We start from the raw sequence: 6,421 nt of genomic DNA, 5'->3' as shown, positions 1-6,421 counted from the left end.
TTAACTTTTTTAACACAAAATTTAACATTAATTATTTATACAGAGAGTGTGAATGCTTTTTTCACTCCTTATTCCATAAGCTCATTGAACTTTAATATTCTTCGATGGTGTGTGCCACGTTTTTCTTTGTTCTGGTATTTTTTGTCCCTTTTTCTGCATTTATTTTTCAGAAACACTGTAAAATGACAAGATATATGAACATAATGGTAAAAATATTGTAAAACAACTGCTGACCACCACATATTCACAAAGTTACAGTACATGGACATTATATAAATTACTTCCCTGATATTCTTAAATAAAAAAAAAAAAAACTCAAGTAACTTATTACAACAGCTAACCTCTGCAAAAATTCCATTGTGACTGAAGCTTCTGATGGGTAATAAATATAAAATATGATAAATGCTGCGAAAACCCATGGCCATCGCAGATACAAGACTGTGAAGTCAAGTCTGAGTTGATGAATCTTCCATCAACTGCAACTATGAAGCGGATAGCCTGGAGCACCGATGTTCCTGAAAATTAAGCCTTGGTGAAATACTGTAACAATAGAATTTTGTAGTAGCATGTGTGGTGGGAATGGAAAGCATGAATTAGATGAGAAAACAGAGAAAAATGCCAATCTATATATATATTTAAGTGAAGCATTGTTTATTGCAGAAACTGCCAGGGAAAAAATATTTTCACAGTGGGTGACAATTAGAAGGCCAAACACTAACAACTGGTAGGAAGAGTAACTGATATTACATAAAAAAAATTATGGATTTACTAGACAGGACAGTTTATGGATACATCATGCATTATGAATGCAGATTAACAAATTATAAGGTCCCTGCGAGGAAGTTGCAGAATTCTTTAAGTACTAATCATTGCACACATACAATAGTACATTCATACTATAAAAGGCAAAAATTTTGAGTTATATAGCATGGAAATAGGAATAGGGAAGTTTAAAGGTAGTAATAGTGTGCAAATAAAGACAGTCCTAAAAATAGTATATTAGGAACAGCAGCATGAAAAGTTGAGATGTGGAATTAGAGAGGTTCATATGGAGCATCACAAACAACAAAGAAAGGTATAAACTTGAAATAAAATAAAGCATAAAGGTGGTTTCAAATTGAGAGATTCAGAGCATAAGCATGCAATGATAAGAAATCTTACTATAATGGTATTAAAGAGTAGGAATGATCAGATTTGGTCACATGCAATCCTACTTATGTATAGTATATATTTAATAATTATATGATTTAATGATTTAGATAAAAAAAAAAAACCTTCCCCAATTTTGCAAAATTCAAGCAGGCCTAGGATCACCATTGTTAAAGAAAAAGTTATCACATTATTTACATAACTACTTTTAAAACTTCTGATTCTTCCAGAATGACAGATTGAGTATTTTTAAAAATTTTGCTCAAAGCATTCAAGTGGGCATGAAATACACATACTAATCTCATTTCTGTGTAGCCTATAGTGATTGAAATATGAAACAAATGATGGCAGAGAGTTATTACAAATACTGAAGAATTATACATCTCTGGAATGAATTGAAGCTCCTAGTAATGTAAGAGAGGAATCTAGTCTAGGAAGTAATTTATTTAACCCAAGGTATTGTTTTAGCTGGCATGGCTAATAAAATTATAATATAATCCACATTAAGCTAGTCATAAAGATCTTGTTAAGTTTTCTCTCAACGTTATAACCCTCCTGCAAACTGGTTTTCTCTTTAAATAGCCAAGACTATTTTGCTTGATATTCAGCCACGCTTTTTTTAAGCTAATATCAGGATATTCCTTTGAAAAAGGGATTGCCACTCTACCTTGTTATTCTGCAACCTATGGTAGGTTAATACCACTCAAGGGTATAGGCTACATAAGACTGAACCAGAATATAGCCTTTACAAAGTCTAGAATACTATTTTTGCACTATGTCCTTTTTAAGTCTTTTCAAGTCTAATACATGGTATTACTTCATTATAAATAAAAGAACATATGATTAATTATTCACACCTAAATGTACAGCCTACCAGATCCCATCAGTTCACAAGTTACATAACACAATTACTTGCTATGTACCCATACAGTTAGGCTAGTGACTCCCACAGAAGAAAGGCTGCTATTTTCACCCAGACTGGTTTAGCCTAGGATAAACAACCGAGTGGACTAGCTATGGCCACCTTAACCATCTTAGAACCACCTTCAGAAAAAGTACTTTAACATGTCCTGATACCAGAGATGGGCACCAGTCACGATCAACGGTCCTGAAGCAACACCTCGAGACATGAGACTCATGACTGGTACCCATCTCCTGTGTCAGGGCGTGTTAAAGTACTTTTCCTGGAGGTGGGTCCGAACACGGTTAACGTGACCACAGCTAGTCCACTCGGTTGTTTACCCTATAGGTATATATATGGTCTAGGTTAACAATCTATGCTTATGGGATGTTTATCAGAAGTTTACCACAAAGCATCACTACACAATGTACGGTAATTGTACTTACTAGTCCTGGATTATTTATTGCCATCTAATTATACAGGTTGTATTAGGGGGAAATACTCGTCCCGCGAGCCGTCGACGGAGGCAGGGTCCATACATAATAGTCCTAATCTAATTATAGGCCGCAACTACAAGTAAAGTTTTATCATATAAAAGAATCAAAAGCATACACCAGGTTCTTAATACACTCACCTGATGCTGTTCACAAACTTCAACTCTTCGTAACAGTAGAAGAAACCACAAGAAAGGAAACACTCTGGAGAGCTGAGGGGATTTCCATTGTTTTCAAGTGTTTCGTTTCGGCGCCTCCGCCCGCCAGAAATGAAAACATACGCATTGCGAAATGCGTATCTGATCGGGATAATCGTAGTATATATGATGTTTTTGGTCCTTTGAATATACAGTGGAATTTTTACTTTTTGCCCGTTTCATAAAACGTAATGTTGGAAATGGTAAATGTACAAGTATATTATTATATTAATACACTAATAATTCTGTAGTTACGTGGGATGGTAGCGGATGGCAACTTCCTATGGACAGATGCCAATGCAATAATAATAAAACTAATAACTTCAACAATATTGTATTTTAATGATTTAGTAGAAAATTTTAAGCTTTTAATGTTTCATATAGGCTTAGTCTTAACATTTAACACAATTCTGTCAGAAAATATTTAAGTTATATGAACCATTATGATAAGGACTATACCTCAAATACGGCCTGTGACCGTAATTTTTGGGTAGGAGGTCTTATAGCAATGGTATTACGGTAAATAACCCGTAAAAGATATTAACAATTTACGATAAAACGGATGGCCACCCGTTTTCTGAAATACGGCTGGAAACCGTATATTTTTACGGTAATTTTCTTATTAAAACTACGGGTTTTTTTAACAGTGTACCTAATAATAAATCGCCCGGCTGTGATGGTCTTCCTGCAGAGGCCTTCAAATTCTGTCATCCGATAATTTACATTTTGCTAGCTGTCCTATTCAATGTGTGCATAATTCACCGGTTTCTTCCAGACTCCCTACTCTTAGTTCACTTGATACCATTAATCAAAAACAAGCTAAAGGATGCAGCTGACCCTGGCAACTACCGGCCGATTGCAATCACAATGATCGCATCGAAGATACTTGAGTCTGTTCTTCTAGAGAGACTTCTCCCCTTTCTACACACCACTGACAACCAGTTCGGGTTTAAAGCAAACCACTCAACCGACACCTGCATCTACATACTGAAAGAATTGCTGAACTACTACCTATCATCAGCCTCTCCTGTTTTCCTTTGTTTTGTAGATGTGAGAAAACCATTTGACAGAGTAAACTACCTGAAGCTCTTCCTGAAGCTGCATAAAAGGGCCACACTCCTATATCTAATTGGCATTTTACATTGCTGGTTCTCCACACAGCAATTCTATGTCAAATGGGGTAAAACGTATTACTTACACCTTCGGCTCCTAAACGGGCTTCGGCAAGGGGGCATTCTCTCTCCATACCTGTTTAATACGTACACAGATGCCTTGAATGTCAAACTGAACTCACTCCCAATCGGATGCACCGTCAATGAAACAACTATAAACAACCTCTGTTACGCCGACGATATGGTTCTGATTTCCCCATCAGTGCAAGGTCTCCAACGACTCATCGACACCTGCCGCCAATATGCAGAGGAATTTGATATAATCTACAAACGAAACCAAGACCCAGTGCATGTCGCTGCTCCCGAGAATCGCTTAAGCATATTGCAGAACCTCAAATTTTCTTTTCCTCGGAAACCATCGGCTGGAATTTGTGCACGAATATCCTTATTTGGGTCACATTATCACCGACGACCTAAAAGATACGGCAAACATTGAACAGAGGTGTCGTAAACTATGTGCAGCTGGCAACATGATTGCAAGGAGGTTTGCCTTCTGTCACCGAGGCGTGAAACTGCTGCTCTTCCACTCGTACTGCAGTATCTATGGGTGCTCCCTTTGGATGAACTATACCCGAGAGACCATGAGACGCATCACTGGTTGTGCACAATGACTATTCTGAACGCCTCAAACACTCCACGCTACCACTCCGCCACACAAATGTTCATAGAAAACCACTGGACAATTTAAAAATCATTGTTAGGCGAACAATGTCCAGTCTGGTAACCCGAGTGAGAAACAGCAGCAACTCGCTCATGCAAAGCATCCTAAGGAGTGAAGCAAGAAGATCTAAATTGTGGGAAAGATGGTAAAATGAGGCCTTTGTCCCCTAAAGTACTTAATCTCTGTATTGGCAAGATGTCATCTGCAGTTTTTGTCATTATTACATTTATTGCTGACATTTTAATTTTTCATTATTACTGTGATTACTATCAAGTTAAAGTTTTTTTTTTTTCTTTTTTTTTACATTCAATTTATGGTATTTAGCCCTCTGGACTGACTATGTAACCACCTAAGGTCTCTAGTTGAAATTTAAGTTATATAATCTGTGCACTAACTGTTATTACTCTCAATGCATTTTTTTTCTCACCAATATTATTACTGTTATTACCAGTATTATGATTACTAGCTTTTATGCTACCTCAGCTATTTAGTGGATCAGTGCCGATTATTAATTTCCTTATTCTATTTTATCATGTCCCATGTATCTAGATTGTGTATGTTACTGTCTTTATTTTGTATATTCAATGTATATAGCCCCAGCTGAAATAAAGCATATTATTATATTATTATTATATTATTATTATTATTATTATTATTATTATTATTATTATTATTATTATTATTATTATTACTTGTGAATAGCGTCTGAGTCGTTTGAACAGGCGTAGATTTTTATTTTTTTCAGTATTGAAAACACAGTGACGAATATTTTCGAGTTAATTTAATATCCCCAATTTACTGAGATGATGTTGAGCGCAAATATGCCTTAGGTCTTCAGATCCAAAGCTTTGAACATCATGAGTTGCTGAAGTAGGGGTAGATTTATATTTATTTTGGTTCCATTATCAAAAAATAAACATTTATCATGCATGCTAACTAGCCAAAAAAATACATTAACTGTGTCTCATATATGCGAGATACTGACCTCATAAGACAATCACCTGTTTCGATTCACGTAAGTGATAAGAGTAACGTGAGAGAATTCATTTGGAAATCATTTTCATTGCTAGGATTTAAAGTACTAGCAAACATAATATAGTATATACAGAAATTATGTACGATAAATTTGTAAAGTAACTAAGTCTACGGGCGTAACCAGCCCCGTTTCACGGGCAGAACCAGCTCCGTTTCAGGATATCCTCTCTCAACCCCGCCCACTTCGGAGGTGGGGTGGGGGTAGGTAGGATGAAACCCCATTATAAAACATCTTAGTGGTCCCCACTATAACCCTGCGAAGTTTCATGCCCCTCGGACTATCCGTTTGGCCGTGATTGAATGACAGACGGACAAACAGACATAACACCCATTATAGTAAGATATTGTATGACAGATATCTCAGAAATGAAACTGGATGATTTTACGTGAGAGAGAAAATGTTTGGGACTTCAGAAGAGAAGTAGAAAAGATATGATTTACAAATTAGACAGATGAACACTTAAAACAAAAATATATCCAAGATTAAGAAAATAGAGGACTGCTGATATGGTGCCTAGCAATGTGGTATGCCGCTCAGATGAAACGGATTCGCGCCTCGACCAGGGCGATGAAAAATCACTGGCCCTGCATCGTGCAGTTACTGCTGCAGTGTGGGGTCTTTAGCGGTGGGAGGTTGAAACCAACTTTCTGTGGAAGCTTGAATTTCAAGGGAATGGTCCCTGTGTGCTTGTCCAGTATAAATAGGGTTCATATAATAATAATAATAATAATAATAATAATAATAATAATAATAATAATAATAATAATATAATAAAACTGAAGATTTTTATTACGAACTGTCTTAGAATAAT

Source organism: Macrobrachium nipponense, chromosome 38 (genome assembly GCF_015104395.2).
Source record: "Macrobrachium nipponense isolate FS-2020 chromosome 38, ASM1510439v2, whole genome shotgun sequence".
In the NCBI taxonomy this organism is placed as follows: Eukaryota; Metazoa; Arthropoda; class Malacostraca; order Decapoda; family Palaemonidae; genus Macrobrachium; species Macrobrachium nipponense.
Note: the sequence above shows the minus strand (reverse complement) of the source record.